Genomic DNA, 24,214 nt, shown 5'->3' with positions numbered 1-24,214 from the left:
ATTAATATTGATGACTTTGTTGGCTTTTCCTGAGAGTTTGGTGTCATAGGAAAACACTATCACCTTATTAATTGTTTTCGTTCCTTAATTCTTATTACCTCTCTGCTTGACAGTGCATTGAAGTTATCAGGAGAATTTAAAATAATGCACATCACTTCTGGGAGTGAAAGGGTTGGTGGGAAAGGGAGACTGTTGCGCACAGTAACACTTAACCATGCTCATAGTATCTATTATTTGCCCTTCTGTTAAACTCTTACACTCTATTGAGTGACTACTTCTCAAATCCATGAAGATAAATTCGTCCCCGTATTCTCGATTAAGGTTACCCGATACCTTCAGAGGTGTCTCGCGTTTAAGCGATGTAGCGCATCCAGTTTAAACTGTAGATACCTAAACCCCTATATCAAATGAAAGCTTATAGAGCTGACTATCAAACCATACCAAGAATTTCGAAATAAAATGAATTGTCGAATTTTTCACGACCTCTAATTGCGAGCGTCCGAATCAACTTTTTAAAGCTACAAGTCAAAGTGAATTTTGTTTTTTGCTAATTTAATTTGCTCCTCAGTTTCTGGACTCAAACTGCTAAAAAAACGTGTCTGCGTTTTGCCATATTCAATGGTATTGAAAAGTTATAGAGCATTTTCGAAATAGGATGAAAAAAATGTGGAGTAATCGTACAAAAATCGCTCTCAAAGAAAAAATATTTCGAAAGAAAAAATTTGCAGACACGTTTTTGTTGTTTTATATGTTAAACTAGCTACTGTCCAAATTTGAAGGCAAATGAACAAATTCCTTTTGAGTTTTAGCTCTTTGAAGTGGCTCCTCCAAGTGAAAAAAATTTATTCGAGAAAACAGGGCTAAAAATTCGGCAATTCATTTTATTTCAAAATTCTTGGATAGTTAGCTCTATAAGCTTTAATTTGATATAAGGGTTCAGGTATCTACAGTTTAAACCGGACGCGCTCCATCGCTTGGACGCGACACACCTCTGAAGGTACCGGGTAACCTTAAGCAATCAATTGGCTGTTCCCCGAAATGACCAATTAACAGAGGTTTGGAAGGATGACTAAGGAGGTCAAGGCAATTTATAGACCTTCTGGTCAGGGAAGCACCCCGTCAAGTCATTTTGTTGATAACCAACATACCTCATAGCAGTGTCCTTCATGGTGTCAATGACATCGGACCGGAATTCTCTTTTTCTTCTCTAGTACTGATCCTTGTAAGGGACAAATGGCACCAAGGGTCTTTTAGTTCCCTTATCACAAGTGATGGCACCATCAGTGTTCATGGAAGTGGCCTTGATTTCACATTGTTTAAGATCAGGAGAATCAGCAACACTTAACATTTCCACATTTGCTGGTCAGTTGCGCAAAAAGGATTGTCTTCAATCTGACTGCTTCAACAACTGTGATTGGTAAACAGGATCAGTGTCAATTAACTCATCTGCTGATTGGTCATTTGTAAATGTTGCAGTAAAGGATTCCTGTGGGATAATGTGGAAAATATATTAATTATACGAGATGTCGCCTTACTCCTATTTAGAGATTTTGGATTCTACGTCAGCCTGGATACCAGGATGAAGTATATAACCAAACATTCCCCTCTTAGAACGGTTATCTTTGATTATTAGAGCTAAGTTCTTAGATGTTTTAGTTCACAATAATTCCTTTTAGTAGAAGAGATAAAGATATAATAGTTTTGATTTTTTAGAACCAATAAAAGTGAAAAATTCTACCTGGGATGGTTCACTAAATTTAAATTTTTAAATGGACTTGTCATCACTTTTCATCTTGGTAACTGGGATGAAATTTCCCGTAGGAACAGATCCTCCCAACATGAATCCCACTAACCGAGCCATACCATATACATGTAGAGGCTCATATACATGGGCTCATATACATGTAGAGGCCCTTGATCCAGCTGCAGTTAATCCAAGTACAAATAAAATCAAATATCCCCAAATTTTAAAAGCTTTTCGCTTAAGCAAGTTAAATTGCACGAAAGGTGTTTTTCAAAACTTTCACTCAAGCACACCATTTGAAAATTCAACAACAAACAGCAGCCATTTTGCGCTGATTTTTCAGAAAAAATATACAGGAAAAGAACTTGAAACTTTTATCCTGGGATTCCTAGCCATCCCAGCCATAATAATTAGATAGTTGCAGTTCCAACATCGTACTTTTCAAGACTGAAGCGCTATCTTTAGGTTTCCTCTCATAACAAAAATATGTTTTGCGATTTTTCAAAGAATGGTAAAAGTGATGACGGTAATATGTTTGGTGTGAAAGACCCTGTACCTGACTGGCTCTGTTCACGTGAGGTGTATAAGTTTGCATGTGCAGGCTTAATGCCTGTTATGTCAGCGAAACAAAGTGACGTTTTATCACAAACGCACGTGGGCATTTAGCCGGTGATAGGGCCTCTCACATTTTCAAACATCTGCAGAATTCTGAACATTGTCAGGCCTTATGTTCATTAGATTGTTTCCATATTTTAGATCACGCATCTACCATTTCCTACCTCAAGATAAAAAAGGCTATTCATATTCAAAGAGAACAACCGTCCTTGAATCAACAATTACACCACGTAAATCTAAAATTATCCTATAATTCTCACATTATCACATTTCATGTTCATTTTGCTGTCACCGTTTATCATATGTACATTAAGTAACTAAAGATGACAGAAGTCTCTCTCAAAACATGTTTTGCAAACTTAAAAGTTTTGTTGTTTTCTATAAACAGATAAATTTAAAATGAAAAAGGCCTAGTGGGTTGAAGGTCAATGAACCTCGATAGAACTCAACTACTGATTTCGTTTCTATTGTTAAATCTCCTTTGCTGTGAAAAACAAAAATTTGGCAAATTCTGTGCAGAAAAGGACAAGATAAAGAATTTACAGAAACACACTATTACATTCCAGAGTGTTACTGATGAGGCCAGACATGACTTGGATTTACTGCAAGGGGTATTGAATGGTCTTTGCGAACATTTGCGAGCATGCGAGCAGTGTGTTTATTTTTGTGAGCACGAGCAGTTGTCAAATTTTTCTTGCGGGCAGCAACACTTTAGATTAATGCAGATGGCGAGCAGCGAGCACTTCGAGTACTTCGTAAATTTTCCGCTAGCCGAAATCTCTCTTTGATTAATAGGATAAATGTTTTGTGCCAAGTAATAGCTAATTATCTGGCTGACACCTCCAAAACAGAACAATAGTTACAGGCTGAACTGTTGAAGAAAGACTGAAGCCAGAGGTAAGGATGTTTAAACCTTTGTTTTAACCCTATCATAACTGATTTATCGTTTATATATGTATAAAAAATAACTACAAAGGAGGAATGAATTAACGAAATTTCGAGCAATCGAGCACGTTAACAAGAATGCGAGCATGCGAGCAGTTGCAAACATTTTGCGAGCATGAGCAAGCGAGCACCCGTGTACTTTTTGCGAGCAATTCAAGCAAGGGGCAAATTTTGCGAGCACTTTTAAATTAAATGGGACCATTTGATACCCCTACTGCAATACACACGGCTTGTTGATGAATTTCAACAGTCCCTTAAGAGTATGGGTGATTACAAGGAAGCCATAACTCACATCATTGAAGAACGTCCACATATACAAGAGTACATGGAAAAGAACCTCCTGTTTTTAGCTGGTAACTGGCCAACATGGTACTACAACAAGAAAATTATATGCCAGGATTGCCTTACCTTCTCAATAAGCTATTCAACCTCCCTTCACTACACGAGAAAAAGTATCACTATACCCTTATCCAATACTTCACAGGGTTGAAAAATTTGCATTGTACGAAAACTATACATTTGTATGGTATTGTTTTTACCAAGAAGCTTCTGTCTGGTTTGTAAAGCTTGTTTGACAATTCTTTCCTTACTCAACAGTGGAGACCCAATGTTGATCCAGACTACTTACTGTCCATTGTGCCATGGCAAGGGCCCTTTCACATCTGCCTTAATTCACAAGAAAATGTCTCGAACTTCCGCAGTTCCTTTGAAAATTTTGACAAGTTCTTCTTTGACCAGAGGAAGGTGCTGCCAACCAAACCTAAACCATACCGCATTTCAACACTTATTACTGCTGCATTTGGGGGATAACTAACAGTGAGAACTGCTGTTCTGTCAGCATTTGGTCAGTACAAGGACCCAGCGTACGTGATGTTAGTGTTTCTTCTGGATGAATAATTGGTTCCACTGGTATTTTATTTCTATACAGGAGATTTGTTCACCCCACCTGGGGAATAAATGATTTTATGCTGCTTGATAGTGCCAGCTCCCGGGAAATGGTTGGAAGTCATCCAGGAATTAGAGAATCCAATACTTAAGCAGATGAGGCCAGGTTACTGCCCTCTTTTCCAAAACTCAAGCTCTCTACGCAGTTAGCAATTTGTGCAGTTCGAATTTTGAAGGATTTGTCTGCTTCACTTCTGGAAAAGAGATTCACAACATTCAGTGAGCGAACACCAAAAAAGTTAAGTGTAAACATTGTTTTTAACAGAGACGAAGTTGTCGTGCAGTAAAGCGTTTGAGGTGACTCGATGGTTTGCATGACGCCGCCATTTGCTTTGTTGGTTGGCCATTCCTTCTACAAAGAATGATCGAACTCATAGAACATAACCAAGATGGTGGTTTTTATTCAGGCACATTTGGTGTAGATAGCACGTGTACCGTCAAAACAATCGGAATGTGGGGGAGAACAGTGGACAAACTGATTAAGTTTGATTTGCAAACCATTCGGGGTACCGTGCCCAATGTTGTAATTTTAGACATTGGCTCGAAATATTTATACAACGAGAGGGCTGACCCGGACACAGTCGCATTGTCAATCCTCGCATTAGTCGGGGTTCTTTTAAAGAATTTACACTTACAATGTTTAGTCTTATGCAAAGTTTTTCCCAGGAAAAACCAGCCATTTCAGGAATATAATGAAAGGGTTTGGCACTTAAATGGCTTACTAAGGAAAGCGGTTAAGGGCATTCATTGGGCAAAGTTCTGGTTACACCGCAGCTTATGTAATCCTTCATGTAACATTTTTACTGCGGATGCGATTTAATAGAACAATGAATGCCATCAAGCGCTGTATTGAAGCTAACGTGGAGCTATTTTATTCGCCCTGAACTGGAAGAGAGATGGGCATGACCCCAAGTGTTAACTAACATTGTGGCTCAGTTACTATAAGGCTCGTATTTCAGTTCTGTTATTTTGGAATGTCATTCACTCTTACTCTGAATGTCTGTTTAGTTGGGGCGAACCAAACAAAGTTTACTGTATAGAATAACGATACCCTTACCTTTTGGTTGCAACTGAAAGATGATTAGTTATTTCAAGATTATTTTTGCTACGACAGTGTGGTATTATCATATCTGCGGGGCAAGAGTTTATTTTTATTGTCCCAGAATATGATTGTTCATTTTAGGGTACTGTGTATCGTGAGACTGTGTCTCAGAATGTTATTGTTTTAGGGTTACTGGTTACCCCGCACCCCCCCCCCCCCCCTTATCTCACGTGGTACACGTCGATTTCAGAGGGCTCTCAGAGGAACTTAACTTGGTGACCGCGCATTCTAAACTTCATGTTAGTCAGTCATTAGAACCGCTGTTAATACTTAACAGAGCAGAAGTGGCGACTTGACCCTTCGGACATATGGAAGGAAAACATGATGCGTAGTAGGTGATGAAAGATATATATGCGCAATAGACGTTTTTATGTTTTGATCAGAAAGTAATAGCTGAAACAATGGGGCAATTGTGTGACAAGCTGAGACAAAGCGAGAGGCAGTATTTTCGCTCTTTAGCGCGCATGGTGGTTGCGTTTGAGAAATAAAGAAAGTTTGTTACGACATTCCTGACACCTCTGAGTTTTCTGGTAACAAAGAATCCACCACATAAGTAGAATACCCTTTACTTTAGATCACCACCAGCTCACATTTTTACTAGGAATTCGTCTACGTGAGTAAAAGCCAAATTTAATATAGCTCGTAACAACCCCTCAATTTCAATATGGCCACCGCTACTCTCAATCAAGACGAGCACAATCATACCCTAGGACGAGTTTACCGTATATGTGCTGGATTTTCTTTGAATTTTCACAGGAAGTCAAGGAAGATTTTTACTGTCGTGTTTTTAAAGACATCCTATTCAAACCAGTCGAAACACTCTTTGAACACTATTTCTGTGGGGAATGTTTCAAACAGGCCCTTTAGTCTTCAGGCTTTCCCCTAAACTGCCCCTGTATGTAGGACCGAGCTGAGCTCAGCAGACCACTTAAAAATGCCAGCACGAATGGTTCCAAGGCTTATAGCAGAACTCACAGTAAGATGTAAAAATTGTTACTGTGAGCTCTCCTATGAAGACTACAAAAACCATGTGTACTGGTGAAGCTAATATTGCAGTCCCCAACCCTGCCCCTAACCCAGCAGCTGACACCCCTTCAGCCACTTTGGAGCAAGCAGGGAGAGATTTCCCCCAAAATGGAGTGCATGGGTACTTTGTTCATAAAAGTCCAAAGTAAAGGCATCAGCTGATGGGAAAACAGCCATGCTTAAAACAGGTGGAAAGGTAATAACTGCTTTAATTAGTGTAAACAGCATTTAAAATACAAAACAAAGTATAGGCTCTAATTTTCGCTATTTTTATTAAAGCCTTTAAGACTGGTTGCAGTGGCACAACCGCATAAGGCCAGTGATGAGGTTTGCGACCAACAGAAGAGGAACAGGACCAAAAATCCGCAAAATCTGGAGGAAACTGTAAGCAAAGGGAAGGGCACCCTCCATCTTGTTCATCAAATAAAAATGCAGAAAAAGGAATGTCGGGAGCTTCTTAAAGAGGCGCTCAAAAGGAATTGGTACTGGAATTCCCACAGGGAGAGGCACTGGCAATGAAAGCTGACATGGGTCTGGCATGGTTTGGCCTGAAGAAACTGCGCAGGTAAATGTAAACTAAAATTGAGAACAAAATGTTAAACCAAAATCGAATTTAACTATTTCTAAATTGGTTTCAATTTGTCGGTGGTTTAGTCAGTGGGGCATTATTATCGACAGGGAGAAGAAACAGCGAAAACAAAAAGCTGAACAAATTGGTGACAACCTCGAGTAGGAGATGCTGCCAATGGAACACTCAGAGAAAAGAACAAACAAGGTGGTGACAGTCATCAAGGGAACTCCATGTGCCTATGTAGCAGGTGTCAAAGAAAAGATAACAAACTTCATTGAAAGCAATTCAAAGTGAATATTCAACTTGTTTGGTTTACCATTTTTTTAAAGTATTTAAGACAGTTAAAGAACGTTTTGCTAGAATTATTACTATTTGGATGCTTATTATGTTATCAGGGCTGAGCTTTTAACCTGGCACGATGGGAAAATTCCTGGCAGTGAAATGTATGTGAAAATTGGGGGTGATCATGGACAGGGCTCAATGAAGTTTGGCTTCCAACTAGCCAATGTTGAGAAGCCAACTCAAGCAAGAAGAATGTAGTTTTCTGTCTTTTCGAAGCAAAGGACACCAGAAACAACATGGTAACAGCGACAATGCCCCACAAGGAACAGCTTGATAATCTGGCGCAAACTCTGTGGAAGTACGGAGATATAATCAATACTTCCATTGCTATGATCAGTTTAATTGTTTAATTGTTGTTGCTGGATAATCTCATTTGGTTCCAAACCTTTTCTTTTTCTTTTGACATATTTAGAAACCAAACTATCCGCCTGTTTATGTTCAGGGACTATGAATTCCTTTGTAAAGTCATTGGAATAACAGGGGCAAATGGTGAATTTTCCTTATCATCAAGACAGTCCAAGATACAAGTTATATTTATAACGAAATCTATCTAGTAACTTAACTTCTTTTTTATAATTTTTAGGACGACATTAAGGGGGGGATTAACTATGTTCCCGGCATGCATTGCGGTCAAACCATATTATCAAACGGCAGACTGCCCACGAGCGCTCATTTCAAAATGGACGCCGTAGAGATCACACGCGAACAGATCGAACCTTTCGATAAAAATGCGGTTCTTTACGTCGGCTGCATCGATGCAGCAGTTAAATTTGACGAGGTTCCTCTAGATCTTCCCTTTCTGAGCTATGGAATGTTTCTTGGGCACGTAAATTTTCCAGATGAAATCTGGCGAAATCGCCGGATGGCTTTGTTTCCGAAAACCGAGGAAACAAAAGCGAAGTTTGAAAACGTTGGATCGCCAGCAGTTATTGATGTTACGGCTAGCTCAATTGTGAAGGTAATGTTTAAGTTTAAAACCATTTGTTTTCATTGAACCAGAGTGGCCTTTTACGATCCACCAAATGCAAATTCGGCCTTCAAGAAATTATAACATGTGTCCTTTGTCTTATTTTTTTATATAGCTTACTGGAGAAAAAGAGGTGACTCTTATTTATGAGTGGAAACAACTGGATAGTTTATCGGCGAGAGCCAAGTCTATGAAGCCACTGGCATTTTATGATACCATAAACAAGTTGCCTTTTATGCCGTGGCTAGATTTAAACACTCCATTGTGCAACTGTTCACGTTTTCCTAATGTTAGTTCGGTCCTTGTAAACCACAACAATCCTGGTGCTTATAGATTCAACGCAAACCGTTTGGACAACTCTGATGATAGTGGTGAAGAACCTGACAGGGAATTTGAAGATCAGGATGAGGGTGATGCTGTTGTGCTAGTGCTTGGAGAGGAAGAAAATCAGAAAAGAGATGTTGAAAGTGAAAGTGAAGTGGAATGCTTTACAGAAAAGATGAAACTCAAGGGTTGCAGTTATCATGAACAGTTCCAAAGCACCCTTACGAGTTGCCAACGCATGATTGCTTCGGGCAATGTAGTTGCAGTAGAATTACACTTTGAGTCTGTCAATTTACGGGATGACAATGCAATTGTAGCACAAGCAAAGGTTGATGGACGCTTGCAGTCACTAGGTTACATTCCAGTTGGAAAAATTCCAAAAGTGACAGCGGCAATTGAAGAAAATTCCATCCTCCATCCTAGAGGTGGTGGACAGCAAGTTGATGAGTAAGGAAAGGCAAAACGGGCTCATACTAGGGCCTTTTAATTATCCACCTTTCAATTACTTACGAGTATCATTTTTGGGGGTAATACCAAAGAAAACCCCTGGTGAATTTCGAATGATACATCATTTATCCTTTCCTTATGGAGATTCAATCAATACATTCATTCCACCAGAATTTTCAACAGTTAACTATGCTACAGCAGATGATGCCATCAACATCATAAAATTCTTAGGACGAGGCTGTGTGTTAGCCATATTGATGCCAGGAGTGCCTTTAGAATACTACCAGTACATCCTTCTGACCCATTTGATATCTTTAGTTTGGTCTATTGTTTTCAATTACTGTACACATCAATCATGGATGGCTCGTTCAAGACATCTGATTGACATTTAGTCTAAATCCATTAGCGTTGTGTCTCGATAGCTTTAAATTACCAAATCATTGTATTTTTTTGTAGTCTGTGGGATGAAGCAGAGAGAAAAGAGGAAAGTACCCTGGACCGGAACTGGACTGCGAATACCAAAAAGAAAGTCAAACGAGAAATGGCACCAATTGGCCATAAATTTGAGGCAGTTGCAAATACTGCGACAATAAGGATAGGTCATTTATCTATAAAAGAAATGGCCGCAGAGGAAACCCTGACATGCCATCATTTGTATTCAAAATGAGCGAAACCAAAGCAAGAATAGAGTTGAGCATGGACCGAAAGGGGGATCCTTTTTTGCATGATTAATTTTGCTTCTTGGATGGAAAGTGGGAAGTGGTGTAAGGGCTTTGTTACCTTAACAGCAAGCGTGTATAATCCTCTCCTACGGAAGCAGATCACACTTGCTGTCATGGAAAGCGAGTCTTAAAAACACAGAACATGTTACCCTGCTTTGGAACCTTTTCAACAAGGTGTTGGCAAAGGTGTCTAAGGACCAAACGACTAGGTTTAATCCTGTCGGGTGGTGTACAGACATAGCTGGGGCGAACCTGGCTGGTATAGCCAAGGTTTTTGGCGAGGAAGGTAAAGTTGCATTAAGTCGTGCGAGTTCCACTTCAAGGAACATAGAAACAAAATGGTTAAAAAATTAGAAACTGAAAGCTCAGATGTTTTTAAATGTCTGTGCAATCAGCTCCTTGAAAGTGAAACACTAGGTTCTTATAACTAGGCAAAAACTCAAATTGATCACTTCATAAACAGTACGGCAGAACAGGCGTTCCTAAAATCTTGGTTGGCGCGGTGCTCCAAGTCAGGCATCTCATATGAACTAAGCCAAGGTAGTCCACGCTGGATGAGTCCATCGAGATCTACCAAATCTGTCATTGTTGGATGCCTGTCAAGCGGATGTAAGGGACGCAGTAACTTAACACTTAGGGACAAAAGCTTATGAACAAGGCCCTGCTGCAGGTGGGACTGGACCGTCATACACCCAACGTTAACAGAAAAAACACTGGGAACAGATAAAAAGGGCGAAACAACTTGGCCACGATGTGTTTTGTGCAAGCCATGGGGAAAGCGGGTACAAAAAAGACCCCAGTAGATAGATAAAGAGAAACTTGGGACATTCTCAAACTACCCTCAGTTCAGCATAAAAAAAATCACAATCCCACCCAAAATCAGAATACTTTCTTACGCTAAAAAAATCAGCATAAAAAATCCAAAAAAATCAAAAATCCGACCACTTTTTTTCAAAAAAAGTGGTCCAAATCAAGTCTCCCTTGATTTTGCGTAAAAATTCTGGTAAAACCAAAATTCAAAAAAAAAAATCCAAAAAAATTCAAAGGGACTTTCTCTCAGCCTTCGCGGAGGCCGGTTAATGAGAAAAAATCAAAGGGACTTTCCCTCGGCTTAAACTTCCGGTTATTAATGAGAAAATGGTATAACAATGTTTTATTGACAACGGCTGAAACCAAAATATCCTTGTTTAATTGCTGATTTTAGTTTTTTTGGATTCCAATATTCATCAGAAAAATTATAACTATCCTCCTCCTTAATTATTGATTCTTTTATATTTTTAAAAAAGTTAAATAGATTTAACATTATAATATCACATCTCTCTTTTAGAAAAAAAATTTCTTTTCAAAATTTTTTTAACTAAATTTTTCTGGAAAATTAGAATAATTCTGTTTAATTGCCCAATATGCATTATTTTTATCCCAACATCTATCAGGGAATCCAAACTAACCTTGTTTAATTGCCCAATATGCATTATTTTTATCCCAACATCTATCAGGGAATCCAAAATAACCTTGTCTAACTGCTAAATATGCATTATCTTCATCCCAATATTCTTCAGGGAATCCAAAATAACCTTGTCTAACTGCTAATTCTACATTATTTTCATCCCAATATTCTTCAGGAAATCCAAAATAACCTTTTTTAATTGCTTTATATACATTGTATTCATCCCAATATTCTTCAGGATATTCAAAGTAACCTTGTTTAATTGCTAATTCTACAATATCTTTATCCCAGTATTCTTTAGGGAATCCAAAATAACCTCGTTTAACTGCATGAGTTACATTATCTCTATTCCAACATCTTTTTGGAAAATCATAATAACCTTTTTTAGCTATCAAAGTATTATTTCTTCTTCCAATATTTTTTAAAAAATCAAAATATTTATTAACTTTTTTGATATTAGTTTGATTTAAATATTCTTTTGGAAAATCACAATAGCTATTCTTAATTATTTTTTGAATATTTTTTGAAGTTAAATCAAAAATATTATATCTTAAAAATTTATAAGATAACCTCAACATGATTATTATTGTAATCTTTTTTTAAAAAATCTTTTTCAAAAAGATTTTCTCTATCTCTTTTGAAAAAATCATCAAAAATATAATTTTTTTATGATTTTAATCAGAAAAACTACAAATCCTTAAAATTTTTTATCTGAATTTTTAGGAACACCAAAATAACATTGTTCAATTGCTATTTCTACAACATTTTTATCCCAATATTCTTCAGGAAATTCAAAATAACCTTGTCTAACTGCTAAATATACATTAGCTATATTCCAATATTCTTTAGGAAATTCAAAATAACCCTTTTTAATTGCCCAATATGCATTATTTTTATTCCAACATCTATCAGGAAATCCAAAATCACCTTGTTTAATTGCCCAATATGCATTATTTTTATCCCAACATCTATCAGGGAATCCAAAATAACCTTGTATAACTGCTTCATATGCATTAACTTCATCCCAATATTCTTCAGGAAATTCAAAATAACCTTGTCTAACTGCTAAATATGTATTATCTTCATCCCAATGTTCTTCAGGAAAACTAAAATAACCTTGTTTAATTGCCCAATATGCTTCAGATTCACCCCAATATTCTTCAGGAAATTCAAAGTAACCTTGTTTAGCTGCTTCATATGATCTCTCCTGAGTCCAAAATTCTTCTGGAAAATCAAAATAACCTTTCTTAATTGCAAAATCTAAATCGAATTCAGCCCAGCATTCTTTAGGAAAATCAAAAAAACCTTGTTCAGCTGCCCAACATGCATTAAAATGAGTCCAGTATTCTTCAGGAAATTTAAAATAACCTTGGTTAACTGCCCAATATGCATTATCTTGATTCCAATATTCTTCAGGAAAACTAAAATAACCTTGTTTGGCTGCCAAATATGCATTATCTTCATCCCAACACCATTTTGGAAAATCAAAATAACCTTGTTCAATTGCTAGATATACATTATCTCTATTCCAATATTTTTCAGGAAAATCAAAATATTTATTTTTAATAGCTTTTTGGACATTTTTTTGATCCCAACTAGAATTACTAAAAAAAATATTATAATATAATCTTGACATATTATAAATTTTCCTTTTTCAAAAATTTTTTTTTCAAAAAAGAGTTTGAAAATCTCATATTTTATGATTTTTTATGATTTTAATCAGAAAACTAGAAATCTTTTAAAAAAATTTCTTTTCAATTTTTTTTCTAAATTTTTTAGGAAAATTAAAATAGCCTTGCTTAGCTGCCAATTTTGTATTATTTTCATTCCAATATTCTTTAGGAAATTCAAAATAACCTCTTTTAGCTGCCCAATTTGCATTATCTTGATTCCAACACCAACTGGGAAATTTAAAATAACCTTGTTTAACTGCCCAATATGCATTATCTTGATTCCAATATTCTTCAGGAAAATTAAAATAGCCTTGCTTAGCTGCCAAATATGCATTATCTTCATCCCAACACCATTTTGGAAAATCAAAATAACCTTGTTTAACTGCTGATTTTGCGTTATTTGTATTCCAATATTCGTTGGGAAATTCAAAGTAACCTCTTTCAGCTGCCCAATTTGCATTATCTTGATCCCAACACCAATTAGGAAATCCAAAATAACCATTTTTAATTGCTAATTTTACATTTTCATTATCCCAATATTCTTCAGGAAACTTGAAATAACCTCTTCTAGCTGAAATTGTTCTTTCCCATTTATATGGCGGAATAAGTAAAGTATTTTTTGGACTTTTTAAAATCATTTTTTTACAGATTTCAGGAGAAAGTTCTTCTGGAGAAATTAAATATGATTTTTCCTCATTAATTGCTTTTTCATAAAATTCTTTTGAAATTTCTGTTCATTTTTCAAGTTTTTTTTTTTAAAAAAGAAAAATATTTTCATATTTTCCAAAGATTATTTTCAATTATTTGAAAAAAAAAAAACTATAAAATTTGAAAAAATAGACATTTTTATCTTATTTTAACTTTAATTGAAAATAATTATTTTTTTGCAAAGTATTTGGGGCCCCCATGTGCAGAAGACACTCTGGGCCTATTTCGGAAAATATTTTTGACATATTGCGGATTCATTATTTGGAAATTATTTTTGGCAAAAAACATTTTTTCGAAACATATAAAAAATGAGTTTTGAGAAATCCCTTGAAGATTCTTGGGAAGAGATTCAAGATGATAATTCTTCAGAAGAGGAGGAATTCCTCGAAGATGAGTATTTCTTTGAAGAAGAAGATGCAGACGCCTTCTTTTTCTGTGAAAACGAAAATCAGGGCGAGTGCGCCGATGGTTGCATTTGTGATCAGTCTCTCTTCACATTCGAAGAGATAATCGAAGAAGAAATATCAGAAAAACCTCAAGAAACAGAGGAAGAGCGTAAGGAGCGTTTCCTACGCAATGAAAGGTTTTTCAAGCTTTATGAGTGGAAAAAAGTAGATTCACAATGTGAAGAAATCGATCTCGAAGAATTTCCACAAATTACGGGCGACAAAGAAAAAAGAACTTCTGGACGATCTCCAGAATTTAAGAGGGAGAGAACTTTCCCTGTAAAAATAATTCGTCGCAGTGGAGTACCATCCCACATCAACTTCAGGGTACCAAAGGAACCTGAAAAGGAAGTCAAACCACAGAAAAATCGACCCTGCAAGTATGCTTTTGATCCAGAAAAAACTTGTAAGAGAGGACATGAATGTGTTTTTGCACATACTGTTACGGAACTTCAACAAAATCTAGAGATTTGCAAATACGAGACGTGTTTGAAAGTGGTCATCACAGAATTAATTGTGGAGAAAGGAGGAAAGAAGTTTAAAGTAAAGAGATATAAGAACAATCCTCAGAAAGAATTTTGCTCTAGAATTCACGAGGGAGAGACAATTCCATCCTTTGTTTCTAGATGCTTCGCAAAAGATTCAAAGAAGAAAGAACAAACATCCGAAGAGAAATCTGATAAAGACAAGTCTCAAAAATCCACAAAGCCCAAAGGAAGTAAAAATCCTAAGGGAAAGAAGAAGGTTGAAGGGAAGAATGTTGAAGAAAAGTCTGGAGAACAACAGAAGTCTTCTGAAGAGAAATCTAAAGAAAAGTCTGTTCCCTCCAAGGATAAGAAGAAAAAGTATTTAAAAAAACCACCACATCAAAAAAAAACCACCTAAAGTGGCTTGATTTTTTTTCCCAACTCTAAAAGAGTTGGGAAAAATTTAAAAAGATTTTTAAAAATCTTTTTGAAAAAAAATGGATATAAAAACAATTTATTTGTAATTATTTGTTTCCTTGGGATTTATGGAATTTTATTGATATATCTTTTTTGGTTGAGTTTTTGAATATTGGAATATAGCTAATGTATATTTAGCAGTTAGACAAGGTTATTTTGAATTTCCTGAAGAATATTGGGATAAAAATGTTGTAGAAATAGCAATTGAACAATGTTATTTTGGTTTTCCTAAAAATTCAGATAAAAAATTTTAAGGATTTGTAGTTTTTCTGATTAAAATCATAAAAAAATTATATTTTTGATGATTTTTTCAAAAGAGATAGAGAAAATCTTTTAGAAAAAGATTTTTTAAAAGATTATAATAATAATCATGTTGAGGTTATCTTATAAATTTTTAAGATATAATATTTTTGATTTAACTTCAAAAAATATTCAAAAAATAATTAAGAATAGCTATTGTGATTTTCCAAAAGAATATTTAAATCAAACTAATATCAAAAAAGTTAATAAATATTTTGATTTTTTAAAAAATATTGGAAGAAGAAATAATACTTTGATAGCTAAAAAAGGTTATTATGATTTTCCAAAAAGATGTTGGAATAGAGATAATGTAACTCATGCAGTTAAACGAGGTTATTTTGGATTCCCTAAAGAATACTGGGATAAAGATATTGTAGAATTAGCAATTAAACAAGGTTACTTTGAATTTCCTGAAGAATATTGGGATTAATACAATGTATATAAAGCAATTAAAAAAGGTTATTTTGGATTTCCTGAAGAATATTGGGATGAAAATAATGTAGAATTAGCAGTAAGACAAGGTTATTTTGGATTCCCTGAAGAATATTGGGATGAAGATAATGCATATTTAGCAGTTAGACAAGGTTATTTTGGATTCCCTGATAGATGTTGGGATAAAAATAATGCATATTGGGCAATTAAACAAGGTTATTTTGGATTCCCTGATAGATGTTGGGATAAAAATAATGCATATTGGGCAATTAAACAGAATTATTCTAATTTTCCAGAAAAATTTAGATAAAAAAAAATTTTGAAAAGAAATTTTTTTTCTAAAAGAGAGATGTGATATTATAATGTTAAATCTATTTAACTTTTTTAAAAATATAAAAGAATCAATAATTAAGGAGGAGGATAGTTATAATTTTTCTGATGAATATTGGAATCCAAAAAAAGTAAAATCAGCAATTAAACAAGGATATTTTGGTTTCAGCCGTTGTCAATAAAACATTGTTATACCATTTTCTCATTAATAACCGGAAGTTTAAGCCGAGGGAAAGTCCCTTTGATTTTTTCTCATTAACCGGCCTCCGCGAAGGCTGAGGGAAAGTCCCTTTGAATTTTTTTGGAATTTTTTTTTTGAATTTTGGTTTTACCAGAATTTTTACGCAAAATCAAGGGAGACTTGATTTGGACCAAAGTGGTCGGATTTTTGATTTTTTTGGATTTTTTATGCTGATTTTTTTAGCGTAAGAAAGTATTCTGATTTTGGGTGGGATTGTGATTTTTTTTATGCTGAACTGAGGGTACTTTGAGAATGTCCCAAGTTTCTCTTTATCTATCTACTACCCCAAATCAAAACATCGCCCTCGAAACACTGCAACGACAGTAGGAAAAAAAGGCAGCTCAGTTTCATTGCATTCTGATGAAATGCATGTTGCTGCATTCCAGGATATGGCATATAGATCCCAGAGTTCTACAAATTCTGCACCAGGAAACACGCCATCCGCCTTGTCGACCTTATTTAATGATGGATATATGGAACCTTTACTAACTACTCAGTTGAATCTAGATGGTGTCCATATATGTATGTAGCCAAAGTGCGGCCATTCATGAAAATCAAAATGGATGAAGGAAAGGAGTATTACGATCTCTGGTTTATTCTTGAGGGTAGAGGTGCAAACCGAGGCAGTGTACTCCAGGCAAGATGCAGGTGTTACTCGGATGTGAAGTGACCTAGGATGGTCCAGTCTGGAAACAAGGAGAACAATAGCCAGCTTAAATCTCATGTATAAAATGTCATGGAATTGTTGATATTAATCAAAATAGTTTTCTGCACCAGCATACCAACTGTTGTGCCAAAACTCGTTTTAGTCATAATTATAAATTCTTAAATGTGAATGCCACAAAGGATGTATATTATTATTCCTTTTTCCCATGCACCCTGAGGATGTGGAACGAACAACCGAAAGACATTGTTGAAAGTGATTCTTTAGAGATATTTAAGACCAAGATTTCCAAGTATTTCACAGAATGATCTATGTATTTCAATTATTTTCATCTTTTGTTTATCTATCTTTTAAAGCCATATCTAATTTAACTTATCTTGTTAGCTTGTACCATTTTTAACGTTGGTGTGATGTCTCTAACAACCTTACCCACGAAATTGAAAGTAAATGTAAATGTACTAAATTGCGAGAACTTTTAAGAAATGGTCGCAGTATTAAATATTTCAACTGAAGAAGTTTTGAAGTTGTTATCATTCAGTAATACAGAGAGGGAATAAGTTGAAAGGACCACCTCAAAGCAGTGGCAATGTGAGGAATGGTATCTACATAAGGCAGGCTTCATAATAGCTTCAAAGTGCAAGAGAGTCTTCACCCACCAAGAGGCACTAGAAAAAATAATGCTGTAAATGCCCCAAAGTTTGTAGAAGCTATTGCATTGGCCTGACATCCATTCAAAAAAGCAACAGGAAATGGAACCACAAAATGCCAGGGAGTGGGGGTTATTTCATGAAGAGAGTGCTCACAAGGCATATCAGCGTGTTGCCAGCCATACCCACCACAAGCTGGAACTGCTCTCGAAAAGTTTTCTAATTTTGAAGTCAAAGCCTTTCCTTGGGGCAAGTCTTGATAATAGTCAGAAATGCCAGTGTTCCAATGATTGCCCAGACAGAGTTATAGAATACAAATGGCCCTGGAAACACAGAGATCTTGCCCCAAAAGAAGCTTTCCTAACCCCAGAATTAGGTGGCACTAAAAATGGAAATGCATTTGCATTGTAGTCTACTTCACAGTACTACTTCCAAGTTCAGATTCAAATGTTTGTAAGTGTGCTGACCTTGTGTAACTTTGTTGTGTGGACCAAGAAAGGAATCTTTACTGTTGAGGTGCCCTACAACCCAAGCTTCATGTCCAATGCATGTCCACAACTGGAAAAGTTTTGGACAAGCCAGGTTCTCCCTTTCAAGATGACTGAAGCCTCCCGGACAGTATTGCCAGGTAAAGAGGTCTACTCTACATGTACATATAGACTGTTATCTAATGATTAATATGAACTAGATATACAAACAGACAGAAGATTACAGCTACAGGCCTAGTTAGGCTTAGGTTTCCAAATTATATGTGAAGTTTTGGTTTGCTTGAAAATTTGAATTTTATAACCTGTTTCGAAGAATACTGATTCATATATATTTTTGGGGTTCTTATAGAATCATCACATGCCGTGCAAGAGGAATGCTCTTCTCAGCATACCAGCTGTTCACAACAGACCATCAGCTCTACACAACAGCCTAGTTGTTATTCAGAAGTTGTGAGTACAACACAAGGGACCAGCCCTGAAGCAGATGCCAGCACTTCACTAGACACCAGCGGTCCTAGGCAATCAGATTTTTGTGAAGTTATAGATTTGTCAAGCTTACAGTACAGTGCACATTGAAATGTTAGCCCACGAGCCTTGTAAAATTTCAGATTGCTTGTTCCACTCTCTGCCTCTCTCACTCAGTTGTGCGCACGCATCGTTCAATAACATGTGGCTAATTTCAGAATCCAATATGGTTGATGATGCGTAAGAGAAATTATGGGAGCTTAGAAGATTTTAAGTTTATATCTTTAGATGAGTACTTGGGTGATACAAGGAAGGTAACTCGGAAAAAGCATTTACTGAACACTCGCCACAAGCAACATTTTGTACTCAAGGGGCAATCTTCTTGTATTTTATGGGAGAAAAAAACAGGCGTTCGTAAAGAGAAATAAGTAGGAATAGCTTTAACTGGTGGAGCAAGGTACAACGAACCTTCTACCTGGGAGCTAGGTAACCCCATCACTTTAGTTGAATTTGCAATTTCTGATACTGACATTGACATTACTGGTTGTTCCGTTTTTGGCCCGGATAAATGTAGAGGTTCATCTTTGTACCCTCTGCAAGGGAGTACCATGTTGTCCTTAACTACAGCCATGGCCATGTCGGAAAAAAATACACTAGATCATATGTGCAGAAGACACTCCTGGGCCTATTTCGGAAAATATTTTCGACATATTGCGGATTCATTATTTGGAAATTATTTTTGGCAAAAAACATTTTTTCGAAACATATAAAAAATGAGTTTTGAGAAATCCCTTGAAGATTCTTGGGAAGAGATTCAAGATGATAATTCTTGAGAAGAGGAGGAATTCCTCGAAGATGAGTATTTCTTTGAAGAAGAAGATGCAGACGCCTTCTTTTTCTGTGAAAACGAAAATCAGGGCGAGTGTGCCGATGGTTGCATTTGTGATCAGTCTCTCTTCACATTCGAAGAGATAATCGAAGAAGAAATATCAGAAAAACCTCAAGAAACAGAGGAAGAGCGTAAGGAGCGTTTCCTACGCAATGAAAGGTTTTTCAAGCTTTATGAGTGGAAAAAAGTAGATTCACAATGTGAAGAAATCGATCTCGAAGAATTTCCACAAATTACGGGCGACAAAGAAAAAAGAACTTCTGGACGATCTCCAGAATTTAAGAGGGAGAGAACTTTCCCTGTAAAAATAATTCGTCGCAGTGGAGTACCATCCCACATCAACTTCAGGGTACCAAAGGAACCTGAAAAGGAAGTCAAACCACAGAAAAATCGACCCTGCAAGTATGCTCTTGATCCAGAAAAAACTTGTAAGAGAGGAGATGAATGTGTTTTTGCACATACTGTTACGGAACTTCAACAAAATCTAGAGATTTGCAAATACGAGACGTGTTTGAAAGTGGTCATCACAGAATTAATTGCGGAGAAAGGAGGAAAGAAGTTTAAAGTAAAGAGATATAAGAACAATCCTCAGAAAGAATTTTGCTCTAGAATTCACAAGGGAGAGACAATTCCATCCTTTGTTTCTAGATGCTTCGCAAAAGATTCAAAGAAGAAAGAACAAACATCCGAAGAGAAATCTGATAAAGACAAGTCTCAAAAATCCACAAAGCCCAAAGGAAGTAAAAATCCTAAGGGAAAGAAGAAGGTTGAAGGGAAGAATGTTGAAGAAAAGTCTGGAGAACAACAGAAGTCTTCTGAAGAGAAATCTAAAGAAAAGTCTGTTCCCTCCAAGGATAAGAAGAAAAAGTATTTAAAAAAACCACCACATCAAAAAAAAACCACCTAAAGTGGCTTGATTTTTTTTCCCAACTCTAAAAGAGTTGGGAAAAATTTAAAAAGATTTTTAAAAATCTTTTTGAAAAAAAATGGATATAAAAACAATTTATTTGTAATTATTTGTTTCCTTGGGATTTATGGAATTTTATTGATATATTTTTTTTGGTTGAGTTTTTGAATATTGGAATATAGCTAATGTATATTTAGCAGTTAGACAAGGTTATTTTGAATTTCCTGAAGAATATTGGGATAAAAATGTTGTAGAAATAGCAATTGAACAATGTTATTTTGGTTTTCCTAAAAATTCAGATAAAAAATTTTAAGGATTTGTAGTTTTTCTGATTAAAATCATAAAAAAATTATATTTTTGATGATTTTTTCAAAAGAGATAGAGAAAATCTTTTTGAAAAAGATTTTTTAAAAAAAGATTATAATAATAATCATGTTGAGGTTATCTTATAAATTTTTAAGATATAATATTTTTGATTTAACTTCAAAAAATATTCAAAAAATAATTAAGAATAGCTATTGTGATTTTCCAAAAGAATATTTAAATCAAACTAATATCAAAAAAGTTAATAAATATTTTGATTTTTTAAAAAATATTGGAAGAAGAAATAATACTTTGATAGCTAAAAAAGGTTATTATGATTTTCCAAAAAGATGTTGGAATAGAGATAATGTAACTCATGCAGTTAAACGAGGTTATTTTGGATTCCCTAAAGAATACTGGGATAAAGATATTGTAGAATTAGCAATTAAACAAAGTTACTTTGAATTTCCTGAAGAATATTGGGATGAATACAATGTATATAAAGCAATTAAAAAAGGTTATTTTGGATTTCCTGAAGAATATTGGGATGAAAATAATGTAGAATTAGCAGTAAGACAAGGTTATTTTGGATTCCCTGAAGAATATTGGGATGAAGATAATGCATATTTAGCAGTTAGACAAGGTTATTTTGGATTCCCTGATAGATGTTGGGATAAAAATAATGCATATTGGGCAATTAAACAAGGTTATTTTGGATTCCCTGATAGATGTTGGGATAAAAATAATGCATATTGGGCAATTAAACAGAATTATTCTAATTTTCCAGAAAAATTTAGATAAAAAAAATTTTGAAAAGAAATTTTTTTTCTAAAAGAGAGATGTGATATTATAATGTTAAATCTATTTAACTTTTTTAAAAATATAAAAGAATCAATAATTAAGGAGGAGGATAGTTATAATTTTTCTGATGAATATTGGAATCCAAAAAAAGTAAAATCAGCAATTAAACAAGGATATTTTGGTTTCAGCCGTTGTCAATAAAACATTGTTATACCATTTTCTCATTAATAACCGGAAGTTTAAGCCGAGGGAAAGTCCCTTTGATTTTTTCTCATTAACCGGCCTCCGCGAAGGCTGAGGGAAAGTCCCTTTGAATTTTTTTGGAATTTTTTTTTTGAATTTTGGTTTTACCAGAATTTTTACGCAAAATCAAGGGAGACTTGATTTGGACCAAAGTGGTCGGATTTTTGATTTTTTTGGATTTTTTTGGATTTTTTATGCTGATTTTTTTAGCGTAAGAAAGTATTCTGATTTTGGGTGGGATTGTGATTTTTTTTATGCTGAACTGAGGGTACTTTGAGAATGTCCCAAGTTTCTCTTTATCTATCTACTACCCCAAATCAAAACATCGCCCTCGAAACACTGCAACGACAGTAGGAAAAAAAGGCAGCTCAGTTTCATTGCATTCTGATGAAATGCATGTTGCTGCATTCCAGGATATGGCATATAGATCCCAGAGTTCTACAAATTCTGCACCAGGAAACACGCCATCCGCCTTGTCGACCTTATTTAATGATGGATATATGGAACCTTTACTAACTACTCAGTTGAATCTAGATGGTGTCCATATATGTATGTAGCCAAAGTGCGGCCATTCATGAAAATCAAAATGGATGAAGGAAAGGAGTATTACGATCTCTGGTTTATTCTTGAGGGTAGAGGTGCAAACCGAGGCAGTGTACTCCAGGCAAGATGCAGGTGTTACTCGGATGTGAAGTGACCTAGGATGGTCCAGTCTGGAAACAAGGAGAACAATAGCCAGCTTAAATCTCATGTATAAAATGTCATGGAATTGTTGATATTAATCAAAATAGTTTTCTGCACCAGCATACCAACTGTTGTGCCAAAACTCGTTTTAGTCATAATTATAAATTCTTAAATGTGAATGCCACAAAGGATGTATATTATTATTCCTTTTTCCCATGCACCCTGAGGATGTGGAACGAACACCCGAAAGACATTGTTGAAAGTGATTCTTTAGAGATATTTAAGACCAAGATTTCCAAGTATTTCACAGAATGATCTATGTATTTCAATTATTTTCATCTTTTGTTTATCTATCTTTTAAAGCCATATCTAATTTAACTTATCTTGTTAGCTTGTACCATTTTTAACGTTGGTGTGATGTCTCTAACAACCTTACCCACGAAATTGAAAGTAAATGTAAATGTACTAAATTGCGAGAACTTTTAAGAAATGGTCGCAGTATTTCAACTGAAGAAGTTTTGAAGTTGTTATCATTCAGTAATACAGAGAGGGAATAAGTTGAAAGGACCACCTCAAAGCAGTGGCAATGTGAGGAATGGTATCTACATAAGGCAGGCTTCATAATAGCTTCAAAGTGCAAGAGAGTCTTCACCCACCAAGAGGCACTAGAAAAAATAATGCTGTAAATGCCCCAAAGTTTGTAGAAGCTATTGCATTGGCCTGACATCCATTCAAAAAAGCAACAGGAAATGGAACCACAAAATGCCAGGGAGTGGGGGTTATTTCATGAAGAGAGTGCTCACAAGGCATATCAGCGTGTTGCCAGCCATACCCACCACAAGCTGGAACTGCTCTCGAAAAGTTTTCTAATTTTGAAGTCAAAGCCTTTCCTTGGGGCAAGTCTTGATAATAGTCAGAAATGCCAGTGTTCCAATGATTGCCCAGACAGAGTTATAGAATACAAATGCCCCTGGAAACACAGAGATCTTGCCCCAAAAGAAGCTTTCCTAACCCCAGAATTAGGTGGCATTAAAAATGGAAATGCATTTGCATTGTAGTCTACTTCACAGTACTACTTCCAAGTTCAGATTCAAATGTTTGTAAGTGTGCTGACCTTGTGTAACTTTGTTGTGTGGACCAAGAAAGGAATCTTTACTGTTGAGGTGCCCTACAACCCAAGCTTCATGTCCAATGCATGTCCACAACTGGAAAAGTTTTGGACAAGCCAGGTTCTCCCTTTCAAGATGACTGAAGCCTCCCGGACAGTATTGCCAGGTAAAGAGGTCTACTCTACATGTACATATAGACTGTTATCTAATGATTAATATGAACTAGATATACAAACAGACAGAAGATTACAGCTACAGGCCTAGTTAGGCTTAGGTTTCCAAATTATATGTGAAGTTTTGGTTTGCTTGAAAATTTGAATTTTATAACCTGTTTCGAAGAATACTGATTTATATATATTTTTGGGGTTCTTATAGAATCATCACATGCCGTGCAAGAGGAATGCTCTTCTCAGCATACCAGCTGTTCACAACAGACCATCAGCTCTACACAACAGCCTAGTTGTTATTCAGAAGTTGTGAGTACAACACAAGGGACCAGCCCTGAAGCAGATGCCAGCACTTCACTAGACACCAGCGGTCCTAGGCAATCAGATTTTTGTGAAGTTATAGATTTGTCAAGCTTACAGTACAGTGCACATTGAAATGTTAGCCCACGAGCCTTGTAAAATTTCAGATTGCTTGTTCCACTCTCTGCCTCTCTCACTCAGTTGTGCGCACGCATCGTTCAATAACATGTGGCTAATTTCAGAATCCAATATGGTTGATGATGCGTAAGAGAAATT

At 35.7% G+C, this 24,214-nt stretch overlaps 1 protein-coding gene, 2 long non-coding RNA genes and 1 pseudogene across 3 annotated transcripts in view; 2 read left to right on the top strand and 2 right to left on the bottom strand.

Moving 5' to 3' along the window:
- Window positions 1-24,214, bottom strand: part of LOC146482488 (mitochondrial inner membrane protease subunit 1-like) — a 348,467-nt gene that overhangs the window by 251,554 nt on the left and 72,699 nt on the right. The window lies entirely within an intron of this gene.
- The window catches only part of LOC146482489 (uncharacterized), an 82,129-nt gene that overhangs the window by 1,326 nt on the left and 56,589 nt on the right, over window positions 1-24,214 (bottom strand). The window contains exon 3 of the long non-coding RNA XR_014864067.1: window positions 1,149-1,486. This is a non-coding gene — a long non-coding RNA (uncharacterized LOC146482489). The remainder of the gene's footprint in view (window positions 1-1,148; window positions 1,487-24,214) is intronic.
- On the top strand, window positions 6,513-7,665 carry LOC146482499 (uncharacterized). The gene is made up of 3 exons (XR_014864066.1): window positions 6,513-6,573; window positions 6,657-7,238; window positions 7,344-7,665. It is a non-coding gene; the product is annotated as an uncharacterized LOC146482499 (long non-coding RNA).
- Window positions 22,265-24,073, top strand: LOC146482498 (uncharacterized; annotated as a pseudogene).

Source organism: Pavona decussata, unplaced genomic scaffold (assembly GCF_977016875.1).
Source record: "Pavona decussata unplaced genomic scaffold, jaPavDecu1.1 SCAFFOLD_45, whole genome shotgun sequence".
In the NCBI taxonomy this organism is placed as follows: domain Eukaryota; kingdom Metazoa; phylum Cnidaria; class Anthozoa; order Scleractinia; family Agariciidae; genus Pavona; species Pavona decussata.
This window is presented reverse-complemented; position numbering and strand designations above follow the sequence as displayed.